The 15879-nt window shown below is 43.9% G+C and overlaps 1 protein-coding gene across 4 annotated transcripts in view; it reads right to left on the bottom strand.

The window, feature by feature from the left end:
* The window catches only part of sgcd (sarcoglycan delta), a 378830-nt gene that overhangs the window by 182973 nt on the left and 179978 nt on the right, over positions 1 to 15879 (bottom strand). For all 4 annotated transcript variants that reach the window (XM_018092814.2, XM_004912789.4, XM_004912790.4 and 1 more), the window contains exon 3: positions 10938 to 11083. The gene's annotated coding sequence lies outside the window, so the exon portion shown is untranslated. The remainder of the gene's footprint in view (positions 1 to 10937; positions 11084 to 15879) is intronic.

The following is a 15879-nucleotide window of genomic DNA, read 5'->3' as shown; positions in this document are numbered from 1 at the left end:
TTGTAGTCCCAATGAAGTCTCGTTTGAAGAATTAATGAGTCATTGTATCGACTGATGGAAGGGAGTTAGCGTGTCATTAGCATTTCATAATGTTTGATGCATCTTCCCAGATGGAACAGACAAAGCAATCAGCACTTTTGTCTGGTTCCTATATAACATATTCAACTAGCAAACAGCCTGTTGTGTCAATACAAAACTGAGAAGAAAGGGAAAAGGGCAACCATGACACCATACCTATGCTCACCCTTTTAAAAAGACTCATATGAACCAATCAGTAGTTAGCTTTGATGAAACTACAGCAGTTAGAAAATACCTAATGTTACTGAGGCCCACTGTTATGTATAATTGTTATGGTATATGGGGGACTTTATTAGCTCTGCTGCAGTCGTCAAAACACTGACTACTCCCACAGAGTCCTATTCCATTGACTTGAATTAAGTGTGATGTTGGTTGCCCTGCAGTAGGGATGTAGCGAACTGTTCGCCGGCGAACTAATTCGCGCGAACATCGGGTGTTCGCGAACGCGGAAGTTCGCGAACTTTCGGCGTATGTTCGCCATTTGGGTTCGCCTTAGCTGGCGCGAAATTTTGACCTCTCACCCCAAACCAGCAGATACATGGCAGCCAATCAGGCAGCTCTCCCTCCTGGGCCACCCCCCCCCCCTTGGACCACTCCCTTCCATATATAAACCGAAGCCCAGCAGCCATTTTACATTCTGCCTGTGTGTGCTTGAAGAGATAGTGTAGGGAGAGAGCTGTGATTGATTTGAGGGATAGTTTAAGTAGGTTTTCTGGCTAGTAATCTACTACTGCTCTGTATTTGTGTGGGTAGAGGAGCTGTGTATTCATTTGAGGGAGAGTTTAAGTAGTTTTTCTGGCTAGTAATCTACTTTCTACTGCTCTGTATTTGTGTGGGGAGAGGACTGAGGAGCTGTGTATTTATTTTGAGGCAGAGTTTAAGTAGTTTTTCTGGCTAGTAATCTACTTTCTACTGCTCTGTATTTGTGTGGGGAGAGGACTGAGGAGCTGTGTATTTATTTTGAGGCAGAGTTTAAGTAGTTTTTCTAGCTAGTAATCTACTTTCTACTGCTCTGTATTTGTGTGGGGAGAGGACTGAGGAGCTGTGTATTTATTTTGAGGCAGAGTTTAAGTAGTTTTTCTGGCTAGTAATCTACTTTCTACTGCTCTGTATTTGTGTGGGGAGAGGACTGAGGAGCTGTGTATTTATTTTGAGGCAGAGTTTAAGTAGTTTTTCTGGCTAGTAATCTACTTTCTACTGCTCTGTATTTGTGTGGGGAGAGTACTGAGGAGCTGTGTATTTATTTTGAGGCAGAGTTTAAGTAGTTTTTCTGGCTAGTAATCTACTTTCTACTGCTCTGTATTTGTGTGGGGAGAGGACTGAGGAGCTGTGTATTTATTTTGAGGCAGAGTTTAAGTAGTTTTTCTGGCTAGTAATCTACTTTCTACTGCTCTGTATTTGTGTGGGGAGAGTACTGAGGAGCTGTGTATTTATTTTGAGGCAGAGTTTAAGTAGTTTTTCTGGCTAGTAATCTACTTTCTACTGCTCTGTATATTTTGTCTAAATAACAATAATAATTCCGTGTCCAGAAACACAACCTGAGTGACGGTTTTCCACCAGCAATAATATATTCCATATCCACTACTGTATACGTTGCCCTTGCAGGCCTTGTTGCCCGGTGTCTGCAACCAAGTGCCACCTAGCTGTGTGAGCTTTTTCACAATCTGTCTAAATTACAATAATAATTCCGTGTCCAGAAACACAACCTGAGTGACGGTTTTCCACCAGCAATAATATATTCCGTATCCACTACTGTATACGTTGCCCTTGCAGGCCTTATTGCCCGGTGTCTGCAACCAAGTGCCACCTAGCTGTGTGAGCTTTTTCACAATCTGTCTAAATTACAATAATAATTCCGTGTCCAGAAACACAACCTGAGTGACGGTTTTCCACCAGCAATAATATATTCCGTATCCACTACTGTATACGTTGCCCTTGCAGGCCTTGTTGCCCGGTGTCTGCAACCAAGTGCCACCTAGCTGTGTGAGCTTTTTCACAATCTGTCTAAATTACAATAATAATTCCGTGTCCAGAAACACAACCTGAGTGACGGTTTTCCACCAGCAATAATATATTCCGTATCCACTACTGTATACGTTGCCCTTGCAGGCCTTGTTGCCCGGTGTCTGCAACCAAGTGCCACCTAGCTGTGTGAGCTTTTTCACAATCTGTCTAAATTACAATAATAATTCCGTGTCCAGAAACACAACCTGAGTGACGGTTTTCCACCAGCAATAATATATTCCGTATCCACTACTGTATACGTTGCCCTTGCAGGCCTTGTTGCCCGGTGTCTGCAACCAAGTGCCACCTAGCTGTGTGAGCTTTTTCACAATCTGTCTAAATAACAATAATAATTCCGTGTCCAGAAACATCACCCAAGTTGTTGTTGTTTTGTAAAAATAAAAAAAATGCCAGGCAAAGGCAGGCCGCCATGCAGAGGCACTAGGGGCCGTGCTGCTATGATATCCTGTGGCCCTAGGAAATTGCCCAGTTTTCCGAAGGCACTTACCCTGAACTCCCAAAATGCTGAAGAGGTAGTTGACTGGCTTACACAGCACACCCCATCCTCTACTGTTTCTAACTTTGCCACAACATCCTCATCCTCCTCTGCTATGGGCACCCCACGTACCACTTCCTCCACCACCGCCGCCCCTTCTTCACTGGAGTCAGAGGAGTTATTTACTCATGAGTTTGTTGAACTGAGTGATGCGCAACCATTATTGCCAGAAGAAGATGAACGAGATGCGGACGTTACACCAGATATCATAATTCAGGCAGGCAACACAACAGAGATGGACATAAGGTGTGATGAGGTCCCCGCTGCTGCTGTCTTCTGTGAGCTGTCAGAAGAAATTGATGCATCTGAGGAGAATGATGATGAGGAGAGTGATATTTTGTGGGTGCCCACAAGAAGAGAGCAAGAGGAGGATAGTTCAGATGGAGAGACGGAGAGTCAGAGAGGCAGGAGGAGATTAAGACTTAGAAGAAGCAGGGACAGCTCCCAGGGAACAGTAGGGCAACAACATGAATCGGCACCTGTGGTCAGCCAGCCAACGCACCCGCCAACTTCTACTGTTACTGCTAGAAAGCCCACATCAAAAGGCTCAGCAGTGTGGCATTTTTTTAATGTGTGTGCCTCTGACAAAAGCGCTGTAATTTGCAATGAGTGCAGTCAGAAACTGAGTCTTGGGAAGCCCAACACCCACTTAGGTACAACTGCTATGCGAAGGCACATGAACGCCAAACACAAAGCACTATGGGAGCAACACCTCAAAGGCAGCAGCCAAACGCTAAGCCACCCTCCTTCTGCTCCAGCATCTTACTGCTCTACCTCTGCTGTCCTTGACCCGTCTCAACCACCCTCCACTCCGCCTTCCAGTTCCTGCTCATCTGCCCCCAGCCAAGTTTCTGTGAGGGCCATGTTTGAGCGTAAGAATCCAATGCCTCCGAGTCATCCCCTTGCCCGGCGTCTGACAGCTGGATTGTCTGCACTCTTAGCCCGCCAGCTTTTACCATACCAGCTGGTGGACTCTGAGGCTTTCCACCAATTTGTAGCAATTGGGACACCGCAGTGGAAGGTACCCAGCCGCAATTTTTTTTCACAGAAGGGAATACCACACCTGTACCAGCATGTGCAGAGCCAAATCACCGCATCTCTGTCATTTAGTGTTGGGGCAAAGGTCCATATGACTACTGACACATGGTCCTCCAAGCATGGTCAGGGCAGGTATGTCACCTACACTGCCCACTGGGTGAACCTGGTGTTGGCTGGGAAGCAGGGAATGCGTGGTTCAACAACAGTGGAGTTGGTGTCACCGCCACGGGTTGCATGCGGGTCTGCCACCACCTCTACTCCTCCTTTGCTGTCTAACTCGTCTTCTAAGTCGTCTTCTAACTCGTCTTCTAACTTGGCTTCTTCCTCGGCTTCTTCCTCCTCTGCTGCTGTGTCCTCCTCCACACCTGTGCACCCCCAGCTCCACATAGGCTATTCGACGTGCCAGGTACGCCGTTGTCATGCTGTCTTGGGCATGACGTGCCTGGAAAGTAGAAACCATACCGGATCTGTACTCCTGTCATCTCTGCACTCACAGGCCCATCGGTGGCTGACCCAACACCAACTGAACATTGGAAAAGTGGTGTGTGACAACGGAAGCAATCTGTTGGCAGCACTGAGACTGGGCAATTTAACACATGTGCCCTGCATGGCACATGTTTTAAATTTGATAGTCCAATGGTTTGTCTCGAAGTACCCAGGATTGCAGGACATTCTCAGGCAGTCCAGGAAGGTGTCTGGCCATTTCAGACGTTCCTACACAGCCATGGCACGCCTTGCTGACATTCAGCGGCGGCACAACTTGCCAGTCAGGCGTTTAATTTGCGACAGCCAGACTCGCTGGAATTCCACGCTAATGATGTTTGAACGTCTGCTGCAACAACAAAGAGCCATCAATGAATACCTATTTGAACTGGGTGGTAGGACTGGATCTGCAGAGCTGGGGATTTTTTTCCCCCGTTACTGGGTGCTTATGCGCGACGCCTGCAGGCTGATGCGCCCTTTTGACGAGGTCACAAATATGGTTAGTCGCACTGAAGGCACCATCAGCGACCTAATACCCTTTGCTTTTTTTCTTGAGCGTGCCGTGCGACGAGTGACAGATGACGCTGTAGACCAGCGTGACCAAGAGCCTGATTTCTGGGCGGAATCACCAGAACGTTCCCAGGCACCTGCTGCAACGCAGGGAGAGGTGTCAGAAGCGGAGTCAGAGGAGGAAGGTGGCTTTGTGGAGGCAGAAGACCAACAGGAGCAGGCTTCCCAGGGGGCTTGTGGTCACCTTTTGTGGAGCCCTGGTCTTGTACGTGGCTGGGGGGAGGAGACGGTGGTGGATGAGGACGTAGTCCTTGATAACGAGGAAGGGGAGATGGATACCTCTGCATCCAACCTTGTGAGAATGGGGTCTTTCATGCTGTCATGCCTGTTGAAGGACCCCCGTATCAAGAGGCTTAAGGAGAAGGACCTGTACTGGGTGGCAACGCTACTAGACCCTCGTTACAAGCATAAAGTGGCAGAAATGTTACCAACGTACCACAAGTCCGAAAGGATGCTGCATTTCCAAACCAGCCTGCAAAACATGTTGTACAATTCTTTTAAGGGTGATGTCACTCCACATTCCTGGGGCAGAGGTGCCGGTAAGGACAATGCACTTTGGCCACTCTGTAACGTCAGACATGCAAAGTTTTTTCAGTCCAAGGCAGCGCCAGGACCCTTCTGGATCCACCCTCAGAGAACGCCTCAACCGGCAGGTAGCGGACTACCTGGCATTAACTGCAGATATTGACACTCTGAGGAGCGATGAACCCCTGGACTACTGGGTGCGCAGGCTTGATCTGTGGCCAGAGCTGTCACAATTTGCCATAAATCTGTTGTCTTGCCCTGCCTCAAGTGTCCTCTCAGAAAGGACCTTTAGTGCAGCAGGAGGGATTGTAACTGAGAAGAGAACTCGCCTAGGTCACAAAAGTGTTGATTACCTGACCTTTATTAAAATGAATGAGGCATGGATCTCGGAGGGTTACTGCACGCCGGAAGACTTGTTCTGACTGCCCATGCAGCTGTCCTTCTCTGCACGCCGCTTGACACCACACACAGCTGTCCTTTAGCGTCCTCCTCCACCACCGTACAAACTAGGGTGCAAATCCTACTGGCTTAATTGTAAGCCAAACTTTTTGGACAGGTAAATCCTGAATTTTTCTCTCTTCTACTCTTCTGTGCTTGTCACCCTATCTGAGTTCTTTGAAAGGGTTTGGCTGGGGCATGGTTACGATACCATCTAGCTTTGATGTTTTTAATGTCTTCTGTGCTTGTTGTCACCCTATCTGAGTTCTTTGAAAGGGTTTGGCTGGGGCATGGTTATTATACCATCTAGCTTTGATGTGTTTAATGTCTTCTGTGCTTGTCACCCTATCTGAGTTCTTTGAAAGGGTTTGGCTGGGGCATGGTTATTATACCATCTAGCTTTGATGTTTTTAATGTCTTCTGTGCTTGTCACCCTATCTGAGTTCTTTGAAAGGGTTTGGCTGGGGCATGGTTATGATACCATGTAGCTTTGATGTTTTTAATGTCTTCTGTGCTTGTTGTCACCCTATCTGAGTTCTTTGAAAGGGTTTGGCTGGGGCATGGTTATTATACCATCTAGCTTTGATGTTTTTAATGTCTTCTGTGCTTGTTGTCACCCTATCTGAGTTCTTTGAAAGGGTTTGGCTGGGGCATGGTTATTATACCATCTAGCTTTGATGTTTTTAATGTCTTCTGTGCTTGTCACCCTATCTGAGTTCTTTGAAAGGGTTTGGCTGGGGCATGGTTATGATACCATCTAGCTTTGATGTTTTTAATGTCTTCTGTGCTTGTTGTCACCCTATCTTAGTTCTTTGAAAGGGTTTGGCTGGGGCATGGTTATTATACCATCTAGCTTTGATGTTTTTAATGTCTTCTGTGCTTGTCACCCTATCTGAGTTCTTTGAAAGGGTTTGGCTGGGGCATGGTTATTATACCATCTAGCTTTGATGTTTTTAATGTCTTCTGTGCTTGTTGTCACCCTATCTGAGTTCTTTGAAAGGGTTTGGCTGGGGCATGGTTATTATACCATGTAGCTTTGATGTTTTTAATGTCTTCTGTGCTTGTCACCCTATCTGAGTTCTTTGAAAGGGTTTGGCTGGGGCATGGTTATGATACCATCTAGCTTTGATGTTTTTAATGTCTTCTGTGCTTGTTGTCACCCTATCTGAGTTCTTTGAAAGGGTTTGGCTGGGGCATGGTTATTATACCATCTAGCTTTGATGTTTTTAATGTCTTCTGTGCTTGTCACCCTATCTGAGTTCTTTGAAAGGGTTTGGCTGGGGCATGGTTTTTATACCATCTAGCTTTGATGTTTTTAATGTCTTCTGTGCTTGTTGTCACCCTATCTTAGTTCTTTGAAAGGGTTTGCCTGGGGCATGGTTATGATACCATCTATCTAAGATATTTTTTCTGTCTTCTGTGCTTGGTACGCTATCTTCGATTTTTTAAAGGTTCTGCCTCAGGATTGGTTATGATACCATCTATCTAACATATTTTTTCTGTCCTCTGTGCTTCAGTGGCTGCAACAAAAAAACCATAATTTTTTAGGAATGTACACATTCCTGATTTTTCAGGGTTCTGCAACGGCGGCAAAATCGTATCTTTTATGGTCACCACAGGTGATCGAAAAGGTAGGACAAACCTGGGCCCACACTGCAGAATCAGTGTTTTTTGGTTCACGTTACTGTACATTGAATTACCTCTGCCTGACCATGCACGTGCACAAGCGCGGTGACTGCTAAACACACCACTACAGAAATATTCCCACCGACGGGACGAACGTCCTGGAGGTGACAAGCAACTAGTAAAAACTAATATTCGCACACTTGACAGTATCATTAAAGCTTTTTGCGGTTTTTTTCGTTGCAGTAAACGCGGCGTTTTGTCTTTGCGTGTGAACCGGCCGTAACCTTTACACGACTTGATTGGAATGTAGATGCCGGACTTTTTAAAGCAGTTTATTACATAAGTTTAGGAATGTAGTGTGTTTTCTCCCCTTAACAGCACAAAACGCAACGCTGTGTCAACAACGTATTTTTCAGAGAAATTTTTGCCCTTGATGCCCCTCCTGCATGCCACTGTCCAGGTCGTGGCACCCTTTAAACAACTTTAAAATCAGTTTTCTGGCCAGAGATGGCTTTTCTAGGTTTTAAAGTTCGCCTTCCCATTGAAGTCTATGGGGTTCGCAAAGTTCGCGAACGTTCGCACTTTCCGGCGAAAGTTCGCGAACATTTTTTTTTAGGTCCGCTACATCCCTACCACCTGCCCAGTGTCGAACCATACAGGCAGGTTTTTCTTGGGACTGTCTGGTTAAATAGTGCCTGATTGGGTTTCAGCATTCTTAAACCAGTCCAAAACTAAGACAATTCCTGTTTTTGCAAACAGCAATGGTGGCAACCCTACATGTGGATTGCCTCAATTTTAGGAAATAATGACCTCTGCAGCACTGCTATTTTTGCATCAATAGGGTATTAGATGCAGCCACATGAATTCTAGTGATGAACAGGTTGACAGAAACCTGTTCAGGCTAAGAAAGTGAGTTCCAGGTGCGGTTCAGGCGGTTGCAGGTCAAACGTCAAGAAAAGGCCCTTCCCCTTTGGTGATGTAATAGTGCTGACCCTTCCTGTACGATGGCTGGTCCTAGCCACAGGGGGATTAGGTCTGGTTTGGGTCATAAGGTAGAGGAGGACTGTGTTGGGTGTAGGTTGGAAAGTACTGGGTTAGCTTTGGGTTATTAATTTTCCTCTCTAATGAGTCACATGGAATACAAACCCAAGTGAAAAACATTACAATTCATTCATACGTAAAGTGAATCAAAATTAAGTTGACCAAAAATATACTAAAACTCTTTACTGCACAGTTGCAAGCAAGCATGTTTTATTCCGATGACAGTAACATTTCAAGGAAAAATACAAGCAAAGTAAAAAAGCACCTAAAAATAATGATATATATATTAGACAAAAGAAGCCGGCACTCACGGGTAAAACAAAATATCTTGCCTTGGGTGCAGTCCCAAAAAAATAGATGAATGGCAGGGGCGGGCCAAGCCGACCGGGTGCCCTAGGCAACCCGGTCAGCCACCTCGCCCCTGCACCTTCCCCATTCGCCCCCCACCCCCCTTTGGTGCGCATGCGGGGTTCGCATGGCGATTCATCATTGCCCCTACCGCGTAAGGACAAGCGGCGGGAGACTAAAGAGCGCGGACTAGGGGTAGGCAGGAGAGGCTGCTTGGCGCCCCCCAATCATTGCGCCCTAGGCAGCTGCCTCTTCTGCCTACCCCTAGTTTCGGCCCTGATGAATGGATTCTGGATTCATATATATATATGAATCCAGAATCCATTCATCAGGGCCGGATATTACCCCCAGGAAACACTTAGTAGCCCTTTCATATTTTAAGAATCAAACAGGTAAAAGAGAAATGTGCAGGGTATGTCAGCCGTGAGTATTTTTGGCTTCTGTACCACTTTATCAAGCAGAAGTAGAAAACCTAAGGGTGTCAAAAAGGGACAGATCAGGGAGGAATGGTTGACAGACAAAGACCTATATACTAATCCAGGCAGCACTGGGTCCCCCCCCACACCTACTCATGTCCAGCAGGGGAGTAGCAGAATTTAATAAGGGCTCTTTAAAGCTTGCATTTGATGGTTATTTTAGGATCGTTGAGACAATTTAAGCGCACAGGTACAGTTACACTGACTGCCTCTAAGCTCCGCGTGGAATTCTGACTCTCTGATATGCTCCAGAATCTCATATCATGTTTCAGAGATGGATTTAATAAATGTGTCCTATGCTAAGCACTCTCAGCCTTACATGAGATGTAGCATTCCTGCACAGCAGATTTCCTTTTATTTGGCTAAAACTCTCTTAGATATTACAAACATGTTTGAATGACCAGCAGCCAGATTACACTTGTTTATGTTTAAAGATTGGCAAAATCAGATGCAGCTGTGATTGGGTGAAAAGCAATAAGTTAAGGAGAGGGAAAGCTGGGCTGGCGGTGGAGTAGGATAGGGATGTGATGTCACTTCTGAACAGGTAGAAACATCCCACCCACCTTCCCCTCTGCATATTTTGTAAAATGCCAGGATATTCTCTTCTTTATGCTCTCATATTATCTATTAATAACAGAATATGAATGTTTTCCTATATGCACTGTTATATTGTGGTTTCTGTAACATTATACAGTATGAATGTGAGAGCCTGCATGGTATTATTTATGTTAAATGAAAGTCAAATCCTTGATCCAGGGAATTTTCGCTGGGGGGGGGGGGGTTAGGAAGGAATTTTTTCCCTCTTGGGGCATAATTGGCACAGGCTTCAGGCTGGGTTTTTTGCATTCCTCTGGATCAAAACAGTGGCTATATGGTAATGTATTTTAAGTTGCATCTGTCACAGGAGCAGTAGGACCTTGCCAGAGTACTGCACAGGAAATTTTTAGAAGAGGGAGAAAGGAACTTCTCTCCTTTGACTGCACGGTGGGTTGATTGATACAGATGCTACTACTGCTTGGTGACAGCCTGCTTGGATTTCCTATCATCGAGGCACTGCAGATTCAGGACAGGCAGCAGGGCTGCTGAACTTCTCTCATGTAAGGGAAATGCAGCTCCTGCTGGTAGCAGAGTTTGGGGCCATCCATGTTGGTATATATAACATAGTGCTGATCTCAAGTCTTCAGTAAGGAACAGCAGAGCATAATAGCAATCTCTTATGGAATTCTGGCTTTGAATATTGCCTAAAATATAAATAAATGCTGTGGCCTCTTTTTACCCATTTCTGGCTCCTGGTGTTTTATTAAGGTATGTAACAATGGAATTCAGAGGGATGGTTGAAAGCAAAGGGCAATTGAGAAGTCCCATTGTCAAGTATATGGGGCAGTGCAGGACAATGGAGGGAAAAAGAAACAGAGAAGTGGAATGGAGGAAAATGGAGACAGGGGAGGGGACACAGGGGAGAGAAAGAGAAGGGAAATTGAGACAGGGGCATAGCTATGGGTAACATACCATCCACACCTATAGTACCACTGTAACCCACATCACCATCAGGTCTCCTATTTGCACATGTCCCAAAGATGTAGGTGATAATAAATACATTTCCCCGTACTAAAATGTATAAAAGATATTAGAAGTCTCCTTGGAGTTACATGAATAACTTATAATCTCTGTAAATCCTAAATAAATAAAGGATTAAAATGGAATATGACAGTGGGCTACCAGTATAGCAATATGGATGCACATTTCTACTGTACCTTTATCAATCCTAATCAGCCTTTGGCAGGATCCGTATCAAAGCATCGAGACTCAGATTAGCTAAGAACATGCAGATAGAAGAAGAATTTTTGTCCAAAGACGTTGGAGTCCCAGAGAGGGAAGGGGGGTATGAAATCTCTGACACCTGCAAATCAAGGAAAGAGTCACCGGAATTAGTCATAAAATACTTTGGAACTGAGAATTAGGTGTCTATCCTAAAGGCAATTTCAATCCTACCTGTGGGAATGGAATGAATTTATATATGAATGATGGGCCTTTTCATTACTTAACTGCTCAAACTGCTTTATAATAATATTCTGGGTCACCTTGAAAAAGTTAAAGATTTATGAAAATGCATTAAGTTGATTTTAATGCAGAATTTTGAGATTCATTTTGCTCCTTGGTGATCTATCGTATATAAAAGGGGCAATAGAGCTAGTAGGGTAAGCAAATGTTCATAGGGGATGGGATGCAAAGCCCAGGGAACTATCTACAAGGCAATGTTCTCCCCATGTCTATTTACGTTTTCTCCAAGAAGTACAGTTTCCTCCCGCTCTCTAAACACAAACAGGCAGGTTAAGTTGCTCCTGATATAACTGACTGACTGTAGTGTCTGAATGGGATAGGAACCTTATACTGTAAGTTGATGTATAATCTCTGCAATGCACTGTGGAATATGGTGGTGCTATTTAAAGACAAACAATAATGTTCATTAAGATTAAAAAAAAAATATTACAGAAATATGTTTAAACAAAAAAAAGAGGGTCATGTAACAACACAGTAAAAAGCATGCTCTGTTCCAGTAACTAACTAATCAACTATTAGCTTTTTACTAGTCTGGTGCAATGAACAATGGAAGTATCTGATTTGTCATTATTGTTTACAGAACCTCAAGGGTATATGACTAACAAATCATCAGATGGTCATACATGGCAAGGTCACCAAATGAGCAAATCTGGGTCCAGTTTGGCCACCCACATTCTGGGCTAAATCAGGCTGATTTAGTATTCATCATCCACTGGGGCCTATAGAGACCAGTCAGATGAAGACTGAACTACATTTGCATATGAAGGAGTATAGGTTTCTTCCCCAATCTCACACAAACTGAAAGTGGGACTTTTTCCTCATGAGTGGAGGCCAGTTTACCTTGATAGGTCTATGTGCAAAACATTCAGCCACCAGCTACAGGGGAAACAGATAATAGGGTTGGTAAGGGCCTGGGTTGACCTAAAACCCTCAAGAACAACCAATTTACCTGCAAGTTTTGCATGTGGAAACCAATGACCAACAGGTCACAGATTGGATGGTGAGCCTAATTTTGTTCACTGTGGACATCACAAAGAACAGTTTTTAGGTGGAATTCCACTTTAAATGACACACAAAAGACAACCTTCACCAAAAGGACACTGCTTAAGATTCAAGCGGCTTTTTATTCCAAGCAAAAAAATGAAATCCAGTGAGAATGAGACTGTATACTGAAATGATGGGATAAAAATAACTTGAAAGAGGTTTATTTGGGGACGGCATTAGGAATAAATCCAGTGACGAAGCCTTCAGTAGAACCATTCGCCTCCGCATTCTCGCAATAAATCTGACCATGGAAAAACCAATTATTATCCTATCTCCTTGTGTTACGCTGGCGTCTGGTTGGATGCAACCACCACCCCCCACCCTGCATTTTAATTGCTTGATTTAGATTTTTGTTGGCAAAAAAAGCCAGCTGAAACATTCCTTTTAATTATGTTAATTTATATCTGAAAAGCCAAATTTACAAAAGCAATAACATTAATTATTTATTGCCTATTAAAGCTAAGTATACATCACTAATCTGATAGAGTCCAGATGAGTGACAGGCATCCTCTATTGCTCACAAGTTTATGCTCTTGGGATCATGTTACTTAATGCTCTCTCATCTCTCACTCTGATTCACTATATATAACAACAAGTATCACTGCAAAGCATTATGCAAGGTGGGGGTCCAGGAAAAGCCAAAAGCTCCATATATTATTTTCTAATTCGCTGATGCCAAGACTCCTGAAAGATAAATTTATAGGGTAGTATAAAAATTGATTCCAGTGCCCTTGACATACCATAGGGTTTAATCAGCCTTATTGCAGGTCTAATACATGTAGGGAAAGGCCTAATTTAAAGGAACAGTAAACATTTAGAATGCTTTGCATCTGTGTTCCTCTAATTAAAATATTGAGAATTAAGTGTATGATAATTTTCAGGTTGCAGGGCTTCCAGATTTTGTGTAATCTTATCCAAGCCAATGTCTGTATATTCTTCCCTTAAGCCTCAGCTTCTCCCAAAGCTCTGCTGAATTGCCTATAAGAACTTGGCAGGGGGTCTGGCTTTATGGTATTGGGGCCAAGGCTGCTATCTGGAAGCACTTGGCCCTATTTGCCTATTAGCAGAGCCCATCCCCCTCAGGAGCCCCAATTATTAACCCACTGGTCTGCCAAAAGCCTGCCAAAAGGTAGAATGGGGCCTCAATGAAAAAAGAGGAAAATCCAAAAGTGGAGAACACAAACCTCTGAGTAGATACCTTTTGTTGTACAGGTATGGGACCCCTTATCCAGAATGCTCGGGACCAAGATAAGAGTTATTTCTGTAATTTGGATCTCCATACCTTAAGTCTACTAAAAAAACAATAAAATATTAATTAAATCCAACAGGATTGTTTTGCATTCAATAAGGATTATTTATATCTTAGTTGGGATCAATTACAAGTACTGTTTTATTACTACAGAGAAAAAGGAAATCAGTTTTAAAATTCTGATTATTTGATTAAAATGGAGTCTATGGGAGACAGGCTTTCTGGATAATGGGTTTCCGGATAAGGGATTCCATACCTGTACCAGGTGCTGTGCTGGGTGACCCACACCTGCCACAAGGGTCAAAACAATGCATGAAGGAAGTACCAACAGCACACAGAAAATCTCCTTCAAATTCAGAGATGCATCTAATAAATACATGTTGCAGGCCAGCACGGATTGCATTTAAAATAAAACAGGATTTTTTAGATAATTACATAGGGTTGAAAAAAGACCAGAGTCCATCAAGTTCAACCCTACCAAGTAAACCCAGCACACACAACCTATTCTTACCAATCTTTACTATCACATACATAAACATACTAATATCTACAGTTCGTATTAATGGTTGTATCACAATAGCCTTGGATACTATGCTTGTTCAAAAACTTATCCAGGCCCCTCTTAAAGTTATTAACACAATCTGCCATTACCACATCATTAGGAAGGATATTCCACAACCAGTCCAGATGTGTCCCTGAATTTTCAATTGATCTGGTCACTCTACTAAAACATACAAAAAAAGGGCAACATTTTGGGAAACCCGGGCTCTTTATCAAGCCTAGTGTCTCTAAAACAACACTCAATTGATTTTCAGTGTGTTGCTGGTACTTCCTTCATGAAAAAGACCAAAATACAAGCCACCCAAACCCCACCCACTCTCCCATAAGCACTGTCCCCTCACAACTAACAAATCACACTTTTACAGCTTTTGGGGACCATTACAGCAAAATGGCCAGAAATTGTAATAGGAACGTACCATCATCAGTGTGGGCCCACCTGTAAAAGATCTGTGGTTGGCCTGGCAAGCACAATGAAGCCCACAATGAAGCCCATTCACTTGTTCAGTTGCTGCAAAGCTTACATTTCAGTAGGGGCCGGAGAGGGGAAATGGCCACAGACAAGACCCCTTGGTCCAGGTCCCCATGACCACGGCCACTGCTGTATAGTAGTTCCGCCACTGACTAGTGATAGGCAGGAAAGGCAAGTGCGTACAAGGGCAATCCCCGTGACCACAATTGTGCTCTCTGCACCAGAAGAGAAGAAATTCAGATTTAAAGGACAATGAAAGGTTAATATAAATTAAACGTAAGTCTAAAGGCATTCTTTTTAAATACTTACAGCATATCTAAGTTCCCAGATCCCTGCTTGCTTCTCTGAGATATGATGCTGGCAGCCTACAGCAGTGTAAAGACTACAGTGACATCACTGAAATCTCTCTGTCCTTCCTGTAGGCTGCCAGCGGCAGCCTTCCTATTCTCTGAGCATGTGTGTAACTTGATCCTGTCTCCTGTTCGGAGCTACACATGCCCACCAGCCAATCAGAAGCGGATCTGGCAGAGGGGTGGGGGGGAGGGAATGAAACACATGTGCAGTATGAAGCAAGGAGGGAAAGGAATTTTAGCTCTTAAAATAACCAGGATTGGGGTGATAAGTATGCTAATTTGGGCAGCACATAATAACCCACGTAAAAAGCAGCAATGACAAGCGATCAAACCATACTCCATTATGTTAGGGTAAGGGGATCAAGAAGGAGCACAAGGAGGAATTCTATACCATTGCATGCATAGTTAGTAACTGGGAAGAACTGTATGCCAGGCTGCAGTCTCTGAAACGAAGTGGTTAAGGAACGAGGTTTCATCTTGTAAATTAGCTGAAGCAATTCATGAATATTCTATTGGATTTCACTAATGTAATCATGAGAGAATACTCCACAAAGCAAGCTAAGCCCATATAATACTGAGAGAGGTCACTAATGAGAGGCATGCTTTAGCTATGATGAGCAAAATACAGGGGGAATCTGGGATTTATCTCTCCTGAATGCCAACAATGTGGCAGCGAGATGTTTCAATCGGGCCCTCCAGCTACTGATTAACCAGTTCAAAAAAAACAGCTTGAGGGACAAAGTTTGGACATCCGTTATGTAGCAAACAGAGGACAGATTGGGACATCTCTATAAAAGAGTTGAGTTTAGAACATGATGGGGACCAAAATACAGATACAATTTTATTGCTACTGTTCCTGGGTCCACAGTAAAATCATTTCAGGGCCTGCTTTAAATTTGGTCATAAGTTATTACTCCCCAATGTTTTACGCTGGTTGGAACAGCCTTTCTTATCTCCTC

Source organism: Xenopus tropicalis, chromosome 3 (assembly GCF_000004195.4).
Source record: "Xenopus tropicalis strain Nigerian chromosome 3, UCB_Xtro_10.0, whole genome shotgun sequence".
Taxonomy (NCBI): Eukaryota; Metazoa; Chordata; class Amphibia; order Anura; family Pipidae; genus Xenopus; species Xenopus tropicalis.
The sequence above is the reverse complement of the archived record's forward strand: the minus strand, read 5'-3'. Positions and strand labels throughout refer to the sequence as shown.